Source organism: Micromys minutus, assembly GCF_963924665.1.
Source record: "Micromys minutus genome assembly, chromosome: 7".
In the NCBI taxonomy this organism is placed as follows: Eukaryota; Metazoa; Chordata; class Mammalia; order Rodentia; family Muridae; genus Micromys; species Micromys minutus.
The window spans coordinates 11,065,418-11,081,111 of record NC_137976.1 but is presented as its reverse complement, the minus strand read 5'-3'; the positions used below and the strand labels follow the sequence as shown (position 1 = coordinate 11,081,111).

Sequence of the window (15,694 nt, the reverse complement as noted above, 5' to 3'; positions counted from 1 at the left end):
ACCTACCCTGTATGGCCTGGTGGGAAAGGACAGAGAGACACGCTGGGCCAGATCACGAAACCGACAGAAGACAAAAAGCTGAGACTGAGACTCTGGCACAGTTCTGTCAAATGAGAAGCACTACACAAAAGAGTAAAGAGATGACATACTAATGACAGTGTCCCCAGCAACAAACAGAGCACCTTCAGCAACCCTGACGTTGAGTGTGGCCAGCAAGAAGGAGCTTGTAGTTGGGAGAGACAATGGAAGTCCTGGAGGCTGCATTAGCTGTGGCACTGTGGTGCTCTGTTATAGGTGTTGGGGAAGGAGAGAGAGCTCAGCTCTAAAGGCTAGGAGAGCATGGGTCCAGTGTCGTAGGATATTTCAGATTTTATGTGAGATGGAGCCTGGGATGGCCCCAGACATGATTTTGCATGCTTCTAGAAAGTTGAAAGACTCTCACAGTCAGTGACTGACAGAATAGCAGCGAGATGCTGTCCCGAAAATGAAAGGGAAAGGAAATTCAAAGAGATAGATGGATATAGCACCAAGGGGCCGCTGTGTGTCCCTCCAGCTCCGGGGATATGCTGTACAGGTTCTATGATGAATGATGCATACGGGGCCCTTGGGTGCAAGCCCAGGACGCAAGAGTTTAAAAAACAATCCTATAAAACTATGTCTGTCTCCTCAAGGGGATATTTCTCCAACTCTAGTGAAATATGATGAAAGGACAATATATTCTGAAACAGTTGGTTGAAATGTACAGAAGAAATTATTAAGCTGAATAATTTAGTTAAGAGTTAATGCGCAACTTGTTGATAGGTAGGAGACTAAAGCTGAATTTCACATTTTCATCAAGACCATGAAGAAATAGGTGAGAAAACAAAGATCAGACACTGTCATGGATAGTCAGATGGGATAAGCCTCCATGTGCCTAGATAAAAACAAGGGGAACTAACTGATTTCTTGATTGTCTGCACAAAACTTTCTGTGCACCCATCTTCAAACTAAACCTATAGCTGACCCAGATTTTATCTGGGGTACATTCTTTTACTTAATCTCAAGGCTGTTCCTCTAGTGAGCATAAGAGGGGTTGCTTCCTGAGTTGATTGCGTCCGGCAATCACTTCTTTGTCCAACCAAATCACAGTCACAATTCTCTTTGTTTCTTTCTCCACTGCTGGTGGTAATTCAAAAGCAATGGCAGGAAGAAAAGTTAAATCCAGGCCAGGATTCTCTAATACCCATGACCTCGCCTCATGACTACTGTATCAGTGTTCATAACTGGTACATGGTCTAGGCTTTGGTTAGTCCTGGGCTGTCAGGTAGGGCCAATAAAATACACAGCTGGATTTCCTAAGGTGCCTAACCATCTTAAAGGATGCTTTCAATGCTACAAATGGGAGGCTTGGCTGCAGGGACAACTGTTTAAGAGACCAGCATTCTGGCGTGTGCCTAGCCAGGAAAAAGAAGGAAGTACATGCCCATCATCCCTCACTGCTTCTGTTGGCATAATTTACTGTCATAATAACTAAGAACTGAGATACATAATAGCTCAGCTGGCTGAGAAATTAAATTACTTGCCCTAAGAGAACTCAGGTCCAGTTCTTATTGCCACGGCTTTGATTTCTGGAATTACATTTAGATGGTCATGAATTCAATTATCTATTTGGACACCATTTAAGGCAGAAGCACACAATTGCGTTTTAATGATGCTGCATCTTCTCTAAGAATCCTGAGTGTGCTACTCTTACAACTTGTGATTGTAGCTTTTAGGACTAACAGGGAACATTAACAGACCAGGAGAAAAAATGCCCCTCTGCCGTCAGCTGAAAGGCCGGATAGTTAGTTATTCTGAGATGTACGGAAGGTGAGACCATTTTGTAAAGCTGAACACAGTGACAGAAAACAAAAAGCAGGGAGAAGTCTGAAAACATGGGGTGAGGCTATCACTTTATGAGCCAGGCAAGAAACACTCACAGAAGGATGAGTGTTATCTAGACGGCAGAATATTCACATCCCTTCCCCTTCAACTTACATACTGCAAATGCCTTCTCTAGGTTTCAATCTGAGAAATACCAAGGAAACAGAAACTCCTGACCATCTTGTACTTGAATGCAGTGAGGAGGCCAAGAGGACCCAACAAAAAGCCAGGGAATCACCAGTGACACGGTGAGAGGGCTCCATGTAAGGGTGGACTTTGATGGAAGATAAAGGCTGTCACGAAAGTGAATTGCCGTCTCCCACGAGGCTGGACATGATATACCTGCATTTGGTGCTGTGAGTCTCCTGGCATGATTCACATACGTACGAAAGTTATGCAGCACATTTTTTGCCATTTTCATTCTCCAAAGTGGTCATGTGACACTCCACGCACGGCAAAAGGATAGTATAAAAAAGATCAGTGGCTGCAGAGGTGGGGCTCAAGGAAGAACAGACTCACAGCTCGCTGAGGGATGTTCGGTCTGTGAAGCTATTCTGTATGATGGGATATGGTGGGGGTGGGGTAGCATATGTATTCCTCTAGTGGGCACAATGGTGGGGTTTTGAAGACAAAAAGTAAGGGGTAAATTGAATGTCTTAGTACCTCCTGCACAATTTTGCTGTGAACCCGAAACTACTATAAAATATCATATAAATTAAATGAAGGACTTTTACAGGTTTTATTTATTGTTTCATAGCCTGTATCAAAATTTAATTTGTTCTTTTTCTTTCTTCCTGCTGTCATAGAAAATGGCAGAAAAGAAGTGGCCGAGAGATGGCTCTGATATCCATGGTGATGAGAATGTGACGTCAGGCTTCTACTTCAGCGGTGACAAAAATAACCAACAGACAGTGCCCAACATGTTTTGATTAATAAGGAGGCCAGAGGATCATGACTGAGAAAGACGGGGCTCAGACCTCTGCACGCTGATATAAGGGAAGAAGAGAAAGGCAGGAGGGTCTCTGAGAGTTTCCCAGAATCAAAGTGAAGCATAGAGAGAAAATACAGCCATGAAGTGAGAAAAAATGAACTAAACCCATTGCACCAATCACAGAAGAAAACAGCCTGAGATGAACACATGCTTCTCCCTTCTTGGGATTCACAGTTCTCCAATGGAGTCAGTTTCTTCCAAAGAAAAGCAGCTAAACACACAAGGTCACTCTTAACCGGTTTCTTTACTTATTTCTTTACATTGTTTTGAGAGGAGGTTCTAGTTTGCAGCCTAAGATGACCTTGGAATCATGAACCTTCTGTTCCAGCCTCCAAAATGCTGACATTACTGACAAGAACCACACCCCACTCACTTACATAAACAATGAAAACAGGCAAATGTCCAGGCAGGTACATTCAGGAGTCGTACAATCTGGTGAGAAGAAAGCTAGACCTCAGGAGAGGCTGTCTGGCAAGGGTGAGTGTTCTGATTTGGATGACCAGGCCATTTTAGATTTTTAAAATTAGTCAAAGCTGCAGAGTTATGTTATAAGTTCATTGTTAATGTATACCCCTTGTTCAGGAAAAAAAAAAAAAAGGCTTAAAGTGGATTCTCCTAAAGTAACAAACCACTTTTCTTATTTGTGGGGCGCCGCCCACACATTCCCACACATTCTCCATTACAAGATGGCGCTGATATCCGGCTGGAGTTAGCAGTAAACAAGCCATGTGCGCACGTGCTGGGTAACTTTCCACTTCTTGAGCTCCGCCTCTTCCGTGGCATCATAGGGCCTGATGAGTTTCAACCAATCAGGGGGCTCCGCGTCCAAGGCAAGGACTGATCCCTTTATAAGGGGACGGGCTAGATAGTTCCGCCTCTTCCCCTCTCGTTGGTCCCTCTCCTGGTGTTCCCGTTCGTGGTCTGGTTCGTGGGCTCGTCCGTCTTGTTCGTCTTGTTCGTCTTTTGGTTTTCTCCGTCTTCTTCGTCTTTTCGTCACGTGAAGCAAGTACTGGTTTTCGAGAGCAATAAAGTTTACCGCAGAAGGATTCTATTTCGTGTGCCGCGTCGTTCTTGCAGGCAAGACGGTTGCGCGGGACACTTATTGTAAATAGTTGTGGGTTGGTCTGCGATAAAAACTCTCAGGAGCAAAGCTGCCATTTGCAGGGCCTGCAGATTTGCAAATGTATGTATTCTCTATCCTAAGTACCCAGAGCAATAAAGGTACTTACAACAAAAGAAAGCAAAAACTGAGCAAGAGTTTTCTTATCTATAGCACCTTTTGTCTTGGCTTTCCAGAGCCAAATTATCCTCCACACTGGTTACTTCGTTAATTCAGAGCTACACAGTCAAAGTCTTCTTTTGATACTGTAGCCTTAACAAGTAATTCCTATCTTAATCTACAATACTGTGATGCCAAATGCAGTGTAAAACTATCTAATGAAAAACCCCAGAAACAATTTGTAACCTTTAAGTAATTCTTAGCACACTATCATTATAATCAGTCAATTTTATCTATTGACAATCTGTTGATTATCTATTTCTGTGGATGAGTACATACTCTAATCACAGGTATATAAGGAAAGCAACAAACAGTATATATACAATGTAGCATCATGTGAGGTCTCAGTGATGACAGACCCCTTTGGATTGTATCTTTGGCAGATAGGAGGGACTAGCTGTCTTGGTGTTACATAGTAGCTAGTAGGGAGTATCAATTTTTCAGTTAGTTTTCTAAAAAAAAAAATCTCTTCTCAGGAGAAAGGCATAAACTCCTTGTAGCAGATACTGCAAAAATTACCCAAGGTCATTCTCAATCCTTCCTCCCCTCCCATGACAGGAGAGGATAAGAACCAAATAGCCCATTAGTTCACATTGCCGCATCCCTTGCAGCTTTAAGGCCTTGTGAGTGACAATTTCTTAATAACCGGAAGCCAGGCTACATACTTGTACTTCATGGAGAAGCCACATCTAATTGAAAGAAGTAGCCCAAGTGTCTTTGTTTCTTTGCCTTTTTACTTCTATGTGTCCATCTGCAAAGTCAAAATCCCCTGCCAGCTATGAGTGGATGGCATTAGGTTTATCAAGATGTGCCATCAATAAGGCACAGCTCATTGGAAAGACTTTGAGCTATTACCACTACGCTAATTCTGACGATTTTTGACATTTGCAGCTAAACTATTCCTCCCTGAGGATGGATCACAAACCCAGCTGGAGCCTCAACTTAAGGACTGCCACTTTAAGAAGATCACAAATAACAAGATTGAGACACCAAAACTGCATGACTCAGGCAATTAAGATTGAGCTGCTGGTCCCAACCTTGGTTTGAAATTGGACTGAGTCGTCATTACACATTTAGTAATGCCTATTCTGGGTGAGAGCATCTACACTAATTGCTCAGTGAACAACAGGGGACTTGCATAACACTAGCTTCAATAATTCTAAGGAGAAAGTGACATGTACAAGCTAGAGGCCACTGGGCAGTGGGGATTATTCATTATGCAACTGGGATCAACATGCAGATAACTATGATCCCAACAAAACTTCACAGGGACACTGAGGATTAACAGAGAGAAAAGACAAAAACCAGTGCTTTTTCCTTAATGGATAAACAAAGAGAGATGCGGGTTCAGTATAAGCTCATGAATGAATAGGCAACCTAGCCATTCATCCAACCATTCATCCCTCCATTAAACTAGACTCTACCATTCACTAGCTATGGCATCTTCTGACTTGCTCAGGGTCACCCATGAACACTGTACTTGAAATGCTGTCCTGGTCTCAAGAAAAATACACCCTACTCCTAACTGCTCATTAGCATATTAGTTCTTTGTGTAACGAGAAACTCTTTTACTTGTTTGATCTTGCTGGATGGAGTGGACATTAGGGGAGGAAGACTGGAGGTTCAAAGGTTGGACATTGCATGGGACACCTGGGTACATCTATGTTGGGCACAAACACACAGGCAGGCAAAAAATAACCATAACCATAAAATTGTGTAGAAAAAAGCCTGTGGTCAGGAAAAAAATATCTGTTTTATAAAAATAAGCCATGAAAAAAAAAAAAAAAAACAGTTTAGACAAATTTGTGAACTTATGGCCTGATGGTACCAAAAAGTTTTTATTCATTTTTGTGGGTGGGAGGGACACAGTGGGTTCTGTAGAGAAATGGTTTTAGAGATGTAAGGACACATTTAGTTTGTTCTTGACTAAACTTCTTTTAAAAATATTTCAGCATCATAAGAAAGTGTGCTAGAATGATATTCTGGCAAGGCTTCTAAATCTGGACTGTAATTACAGTAAAAGACTAAAGTGCTTTTTCCCCCCTTTTTCCCAAGGCTGTCTTGGAAGTAAGAAAAGTCATATATAATCTAAAGTGCATCGTCCTGACAGCTTTATGAACCATGCAGGATTAAACAGAAGCACCTGCGGTGAGAAAAAAAAATCCCAGAACCATTTTAAATTTGTGATGTGAGAAAACAAAATTCTGGTTCATCAGAGGCTATGCCAGAAACCTTTGAAGTAACAAATTCCTGAAGACCCAGGTCCTGGTGAGTAGGGGAGACTGTGTGTAGGTCTCAAGTGGAGATCAGGGAATCCATCATCTCGAACCATTGGGTCAACAGGGTTCATGCTAGGTTTGGGGGCATGCTCCAGTCTCTGGGGGAGGTTGTGAGAAACAAAAGAAGCAGAGAATTTTTTTTTTCTGCCCTCCTGGCACACACATCCTACAGACAGACAAAGACTACGGAGCCAAAGAAACGGCGGTATGGACACACAGTGCACGGAGCTGAACACAAAAGGAGAGATGAATTCAGGAACGCTATCTGGGACACATACGGGTGACTACAGGGTGAGCATTTGGACGTTCCAAAGAAGTGCCACGACCTGCGTGTGACCTGTTCCCCATACACTCATGTATTTGAACATTGGTTCCTAGAAGGTGGTAGCTCTGGTTTAGGAGGTCTCGAAGCTTTTAAGAACTGGGTCTTACATGGGAAACTTTAGGTTACGGCCTGCTCTGGTATTGGTCCCAGCCGTGAGGAAAGTATTGAATAAAGGTAGCTGGAGAAGACATTTTGAAAACAAATGTTTGGGGACAAGAGTTCCCAGTCCTCTCTTCCACTTTCCTTTAATAAGAGAATAAAACTGCAGATGATCTGTGAGCTAAATGCTTACCAAGCCTTCCAGGATTGTCTTAAAGCCAGAAACTAGCCAGCCCCCAGAGAGAATCCCCCCCCATTTCTCTCTCCTCCCTGTCCCTCTCTCACAAACCTACACGTATGCATGCATGCACACATACAAAACCTTGGAAACGAGAAAGGGAAGCTGCCTGATTCTAAGAAAACTACATTAGTTTCATACATGAAGTAACCATAAGAACCTGCGCCCTTCTTGCAGCAAAGGGCAAACACTCTGTAATATCTGTCGCACCTACGCTCTCAAGACAGCCTCTCAGGAAGGGACAGACATGTCTTGTTGGTTCATCCTCGGAGAAGTATAGAGAAAAATTAGTACGAAAAAAAGCCACACCGAGGTTCTGCAAGGTTTACAGCCCACACACTCCACTTCTTTTTTGCTTCTGAGGGTTTGAAGCGAGAAAAGAAATATTTTAAATTGGAAATAAACCAAAGGTAAAATAAATATGCCTATTACTACTGCATCATGGGTAGCCAGAAAACTGAGGACACATGTTTAGATATGCAAAGGGCTTTCCCACTGTGAGTAATTTTTTTTTCTTCCTTCACCAGCAAGCCCAGTTTCTTGCCAAGAATCCTCTCAAGAAATATCTGAAAAACTCAGAGTCAGAACGCGGAACAGCGCTGTTCCTTACACAGAGCAGCAAGGGTAGAGCGTCACGGGCGGTGCACTTAGTGTGGCCACGCATTGTGTTTTAGGTTAAGTCTCTGACAACAGCTGCTTCTCTGAGAGCTTGGTTCTGTCACTAAGATAGATGGCACCCAGTACACCGTAACTCCCCTGATTAGACGTGGTATTGGTTACTCTCGGTGAGCCTCGGATTTAAAATATTTAGAGACAAGTTTCTAACAGAAACATTTTATGCATTTTGAGTATCTTTTTTTGCTGCAACCTTTTATTGCTGCAAATAATATAATGGCCCTACTGTTTGCTCTTACTGTGTAGAAATGAAACATTATTGTATGTATAAATATAAATATATTAAGAACTATAGATAATATAAGCAGCGTATGTTTGCCTATTTATATATGTAAAGAGAAGATCTGGGAAAGGCAGACTTAAGAACAGAATAAAAATATCACAACTGGGAAGCAATTAATGAGTAGGAAGCTACAAAGAACACATGGGAAAGGGACTGCAAAGGGCCAAGCTCAGCGGGCTGCAGCGCAGGAGTATTAACAGAGAGCAGAAGGCAGGCCATTGCTGTATTATGAAAGAGTTTCTTCTCAACGGCTGAAGACTCTGGATGCTTACCCACAAGATCCCAGAGTCTAACAAACAAGCTTTAAGCCAAAGGATGGAACAGGGGTCACACACACTGACATTCACGAGCTGGAAGTGGCCTGGAGGTCAGACACGTGACAGCGAGGCAGGGGCTGTGTAGAGAAGGTTCGGAGACGCACAGCCGAGGAGGTGGAGAAATCATGAGGGGTTTCAGAGGATAACAGAGCTGGAGACCATCTGGATGGTGGGGCAGAGTTAGTGGGAAGATGAATCTGATGCTTCAAGATGGAGAAATGGGGTAGGGATGGTTACTAATGGCAACAGGATGCAGCAGGAAGAACTGGTGGTGAGGAGAAGTTAATGGATTTGGCTCTGATCAGGAAGGATTGGACATGCTGACAGATACTGTTGGAAAATGGCCCAACGGACAGATAGGGCCAGAAATTTGGGCCACAAATACAATCTGTTTGAAATCACCTTTTTATGGCTCTTAAATAAACAGCACTGGAAAAAAGAAGAAGAAGGACAGCTACCATTCCCGAAAGACCACAGATAATGGGCCAGATGGCCACTCACTTTGTGCATTGCTAACATGGCCGTTTAGTAGAAACAGAAACTAGCCTTCAGAAGTCTAACTGTACAGTTCTTACTTCTGTCCCTGATCACCCCATGAACATATTTCAAGCCTGCTGCCAATTCAGATAACTATGAGAAAGATGTTGAGATGCCTTATAGGTTTTATTCAAGAATCAATATCCCAATTTATTAATTGGAAACAATGTTTTAAACAGCATTATGTGTGAGCCCAGAGGGTACCTGGAGCTGAAGAGAGTACTGAGCTTCACACATATTATAGATTTTATCCCCTGTACAAACATGCCTGTCATAAAATTCACTTTTATAAACCAGACATACTAAGAAGTTAACAGTTACAAGAAAGCAATTAGAACAGTGCCCCATAATAGTAGTTATATGAATATGGTCCCCTTTTCAAAATATGCTATTTATTGTATAGTACTTTTTGTGATGGTGTAGATGATATTTTACGGCTTCTCTTGACAATAAACAAACAAATAACATTTAAAAGCCGTTAGCACCATGTTTGTCCTTTATAACCATTGTTAAGCAAACTACTTCCAAAGACAGCTACTAACAGGCAGATCCCATACACACAGTGCGGCTCTGATGGGAAAGGGGTGGTGGTTTGTGTCCTGAGAAGAATGGAACAGATGGCGCAAAATGTCACCGTGTTACCCAAAGCCGCGTGCAACTGTAAAGTTTACGAATCTTATTTTTAGACATTTCTAGCTAATATTTTTAGGTCGTGGAAGCCAAAACCCACAGACAATCGACGCAGTAAGAGAATGCTGGTGGATGCCATGCACTAGAACTTGGGCCAGATGTGAGGTCGGTCCCCAAAGGGGCAAGGAGAGTAAGTTCCCCCTCCTCATGGTGCACATTCCACTGGAGGAGCAAAAGACAAGGGACAAATAAAATGCTAAAGCCTGAGGTCACTGTCAGGACACACACAGTCGGGATGCCAAGACTGAATCGGGAGGCACGCTCTTCTGAAATGGGTGACTCGTTTCATTGCTGCGAACCAAGAAGCTGATGTCCAAGAGAGAAAAACACTGCCCATGAGGCTGTCAGGGGAAGAGGCAGGGAGATTTGTCTGTTCCTGCGGAGCAGAGTGGGGTGACTCATATGTAGGGAGAGCAGTGAAATCGGCTGGGGGCAAGGGCGAGCTCCAGGAAGTACCAGTGACAAAGAGAGGCCCCAGAGGGTCTAAGAGGACAACTCTAGCTGAGATTCCTAGGTATGGGGATATGGATCCTGAAGTGGCCACTTCCTGTAGCCAGGCAGGACTCCTAATGGAAGGATAAGGGTAAGGACCCACCCACAAAGCCTTTGACACAAAATGTGTCCTGCCTACAGGATGTGTATGGACAAAGATGCAAAAATGATCAACCAATGACTTCCCCAAACTGAGACCCATCCCATGGGCAAGAACCAATCCCGGACACTACTAATGATACTCCATTATGCTTGCAGGCAGCAGCCTGGCATAACTGTTCTCTGAGAGGCTCCACCCAGCAGCCAATGGAAAAAGATGCAGAGACCCACAGCCAAGCATTAGATGGAATTTAGGGTTCTTAGGGAAGAGTTGGGAGAAAGATTGAGGAACCCAAAGGGGACAAGAACTCCTCAAGAAGACAGTCAACTAACTTTGACCCGTCAGAGCTCGCAGAGACTGAATTACCAACTAAAATGTGAGCACAGGCTGGACCAAGGCCCCTTCCCACTTCCCACACATATGTGGCAGAGGAGTAGGTTGGTATTCATTCGGGTCCCCCAAACAACGGGAGCAGGGACTGTTCTGGGGCCTGTTGCCTGCGTGCCTGACTGACTGTCTGCCTGTAAATCTTGTGCCCCTAAATGGTCACCCTTCTCTAGCCTCAGGGAGAGGCTGCACCTAGTCCCACAGAGACTTGATATGGGTGGTGAAGTAGGGGTGGGTGGGGCAATGGTTAGCTGACACCCAGAGGGGGGATTCTCCTTCTCAAATCCCAGCATACATATGTAATGTTTACATACACATATATGGCTGGGAATAGAGGTCCACATTTATAATCCCAGAGTAGGGAGGCTGGGATCAAACCATCTATGGGGCTCACTGACTAGCTAGCCCAGCTTATTCAGCAAGCTCTATGCCAGCGGAAGCCTGCCTCTAAAAACAAGGTAGACAGCACTTAAGGAACAATAGCCAAGCTTTTTTTCTGGCTTCCACATATATATGCACACACATATATTCAGCTGCATATATATATATACATATATATATACATATATATATATGTATACACACACACACACACACAACAGGAACACACACACACACACACACACACACACACACACACACACAGTTAAACACACGGAATCATAGGTTCCATTGAGGGCCTGGCATACAAACAAGCTCTGTAAGTGTATCCGCCCATCATCACCTACATCCATTCAAGCAAGGTTTTTCCCTGCATTCTTCCTGCACATTTGATTTTTAACGTGATGGAAAGCCATCAAAGCATCTTGGGGAGTTCTGCATCAGGGTTATGTATACACATGTTCTACACTGTAGCCACTCCACAGAGACTACATGCTTTCAATATGGATGGAGAGGAGGGACGGCTGTATAGGAGAAAGCTCGTGATAAGACATTAGGAGGTACCAGTTTCTAAAGAGAGAACAGATTTCACAGAACCTGATGGGGGGTCGAGCAGCCAATAACAACACCTGAATGCACTGGAATTCATTTATTTGTAAAATAACAAGGTCTCCCGGGCTCTAGAAGTAAGTCTTGAACTATTAGCCTTAACTAATATTCAGAGTCAAAGACAAGAAGAAAGAATGGGATAAATAGGAAAATACTATAATAACCTAAAGTATTGGTCAGGGAACACAAATTTAACAGACAGTGATGGTCAGGTAGTTACAAACCAATGAACGAAAGGCCCAGTCAATGCTTTGACTGAAGAACGCACAGCAAGAGCAGGAGGACAGGATAGAATGGGCCAGTCACACACGAAGAGGATTCCAAGGACCTTTCAAGCTTTACGTGATCTGCCATGGATGCTTGTACTCCTGAGCCACAGATGACTGGGCCTGTCTGTGCATGTACTGGTACCTGACAGTAAAATCAAGGAGATCCAAGGAAAAGCCTGTCACTTGTGTTGATGACAGAGCAAAGACATACAGCAGGGGGTCAAACCCAAGACCACGGATGCCATAAATGTGTATCTAAAACACTTATACGGTCAATTCCCAATGCGCACACATGGAAACAATTCTGTCAAGCCGAAGGGAGTTAGAAGGCCTCTCTGCCTCAGATGCTTCAAGTCCTGAGTTGCTAAGGGGGTTTCAGCAATTGCATGAGTGTTGGATGAGTCCAGAGGCTTGGTGGATATGTGCCTGACAATGCTGTGCCAATGGACTTAGAATCTGAGCACTCCATGATTAAACGAGATACTGCTATCCCAGGAATACCTTGGACACACATTTTTGTAAAGCCAAAGTATTTCCTCACCACGACTCGTATGTGTACAGCTCCTCAGCTCCAGTTCTAACAACGCTGCCTATGAAATTCTGCTGGAGGCCGATTAACATGACAATCAAAGGTTCTACAATGGGAAGCAAAATGCACAGCATATTCTAGGGAGCAGAAGATTAAGTGTTTAATCTTCTCCCAACTTGCATTTCTTCTGTATTTTTGAAATACGTAGTAGATGAGATCTAAAATGCAAGGTTTTCAAACGTGGAAATTGAAAGTTTAACCAGCCAGTACGTTTCTATTGAAAATATCCAAGAGAACCAAAGTCAACCGCAACTCACTTAATAGATAATTTCCAATCATAGGGAATTATATATTCTAGCATTATTTTTTGCATCTTTAAGATAATTTTTTGTATTTAAGACATAAAACAGGCATATTAAAAGAGTATCATTACTCACTTGCTGCCAATAGCTACTTTAAGATGTCCTCAGCCTCACCTAAATCAAAAGGTCTAAAATGCGCTCTATCAGTAACAGTGACAAGGCCTTAGAAGAGTCAACTACAAAAAGAACACATTATATTGGCCCTGATTATCAAGCAGAGGTTGACGATCTCTGGGCTCCCAGCCCTGCAGAGTGCTTTTCTATTTGACAGCATGAGGCAGGGTTGGGGTGAGGTGGCCTACAGGTCAGTGCCACAGCAGTTTACCTGTCTTCTAGATCCAGTCTACACACTGCAAATGTGTTCGTACATTAATCAGTAGACCAAAAAGCTCTGTGATCCATATTATCTAACATGTCCCCTGCCAGAGGAAACAGGCTCGGACAGATGAGCTAGGGTTAAAGCACAGTTTTTAAAAAATGTGCATCTTAAAAATTATTCTTTGAGATTGCCACCCATGTTTACAATGTCTTGATGAAATTCATCCCATCTTACCACTCCACCCCTTCTTATGTCTCTTCTCTCCACGGCTACCTCATAACGTCATGTATTAATACTAATATATTATCCAGGCAGTTTAGTTGGTACAGGGCTACTGATATGTGCCTAGAGGCCCAACCCCTGGTACATGGGTAACCTACCCTGGCCTGCAGCCCTGAAGAAAACTGACACATCCTCTCCACGAAGCTACCCATTGTCAATAGCTCTTCAGTTAGGGGTGGGGCTTCCTGAGCCCTTCCAGGCCCCACATTAGAGTTTTGACTGGCTTGCTCTTACACAGGTCTTCTGCATTTACTCACAGCTGCTATGGATTCGCATGTGCAGCGGGCCTGAGATGTGCAAAAAGAACCGTTTCTTGAAGTAGCCCTCTGCAACCTTTGGCTCTTACACTTTCTGTGATGACCCCTGAGCCAGGGGAGCATGGCAGAGATATCCTTTAAGGTTTACTCTTTTCGATTTGACCCGCTGTGAGGCTCTAAGAGTCATCTGTTGCAAAACCAGACCATCTTCTTTGCTGACAGGACTTTTCTTTCCTCATCTACTTGGACACACTCAAGTCCTGGCTGTAACTAAACTAGGCATGCCCACCATCTTTAGTTTCACAGTTAACTCCACTGGTTCCCTGGAAATGTTATTTCATAAGTGTGGGAAGTGAAAAGCTGTGGTTTTAAATTTGCCTAATGACCGACTTCCTTCTACAGAAGTACATCGTTTTAGATTTTGCTGAGCTACTTACAGAAAGCTACTGGCACAGATTCATGCCATGCAGTTCTAGTAAGAGAAGTTTATCTTTTGGCATTAACCACTTAATATATAAATTAAATTTGTAGAAGTGACTCTTACCAGAGAGAGTGTTATAAATTCCATACGAACAAGGGATTTTGCTCTAAAAATGACATTATTTTGATCCCAGCTTCAACGGGAAATTAGTTCTTGTGGGTAACTGAATCAAAATAATAAGGGTCTGTATTTTCTCTTTCTCATCTTATCTGACCATGGCTCACTGTCCTGAAATCACCATCACTGAATAACCCAGCCCTTCAAACACCATTTACAAGAGCGTGGTATGTGTCATTTGATGCTTTCCTATTACTGGGCACTGTGTGCCAGTAAGCTCAGTGCAGAGGCAGATGTACCTCAGGCAACAGCAGCCAAGTCCTATACAGGAAGAACGCTCTCCTCTCCACCATCACCTGCTCAGAAAGCAAAACAATCCCCGCTGGCTCGGCCTCGCATCTGGAATCTGGTAAAGGTTATGAACGAGATTTGTTTCTCTTCCGGATGTATATGTGGTCCAAGTTTACTAAATACAGAAACAGCATTTCCAATAAGACTTTGGTAGTGGCAGCCAGTGTCCTCAAGGGGAAAGTACAAGTCTCTGCGATGCTCCTATTCATCATTTTCAAATTGGTTCCTTTATTCAGACAAGAGGCAGACAGCCCGGCCCAGCTCTGGAAGCTGCCAGGCCAGCACTGTGACAGACGCTTCTCAAAGTCAAAGGCTGCTTCAGCAGTTCCGTTCAAACCTGACTCGTCCACAGACAAAGACTCCTTAGTTATCATTTGTGTGATTTGCTTGGTGTCCAGCTAACATCCTTAGTGGTTTTTTTTTTTTTTTTTTTTTTTTTCTATCTTGAGTATTGAGTAGCGTTTTCTTTATTCCCCAAGGCAGAAAATGAACAAGATTATTCTAAGAACTCCAACTCCACAAATCTAAAGGAGAAGACAGATGGCCAAATAAAACTTAGCCCCGCCTCTTTCTCTCTCATCTATGTTTAAAGACAGAAAGTGTTGACCTACATATAGACGTAAATTCTTGGGGTGGCTGGGTACCAGGTAAGGCTGTGAGTGTTTCAGCATCATTACTGAAGATACAAGCAAGGAAGTATCCTGCTCTGTTGGATGGCAAGTTTTCACAAGCTCCAAACCATGCATTTGCGAACGGTGCTCCCTAAGAAGCCACGTGGCTTCTAATGTCTGAGAGGTGCAATGGGTACAGAGACCGTAATGAAAGTGATTCTTCATTCACTCTACCAACACAGTACTACTTACAAACCCAGCCTTATCGTGAACTTCCTTTCCTGCCCACAGGACTGGCTCTGCTTTGACCTCCTGTGCAGCACCACACAGTGGGAAAAAGACGGATAATAAACTATCATAAACATAATTGAAGAAATAGACATTAAGACTTTGAATGGAATGTACATGACCGGAGTGCTTTGGGGTTGAAATTTTGTTTTAGCTATAGCTAAATCTATAGGGACCAAATTGACAAAACTTAACGGTTAGATCAAACCATAATAATTTGCCACTAATCCAACAGCTTTAAAAATTTCAAATAGAATGCAATGGACATTAAGAAGAGATTCTTCCATGCTTTTAAAATGCACCG

The 15,694-nt window shown here is 43.2% G+C and overlaps 1 protein-coding gene across 6 annotated transcripts in view; it reads right to left on the bottom strand.

Annotated features, from left to right (window-relative positions):
* The window catches only part of APP (amyloid beta precursor protein), a 220,783-nt gene that overhangs the window by 103,881 nt on the left and 101,208 nt on the right, over positions 1–15,694 (bottom strand). The window lies entirely within an intron of this gene.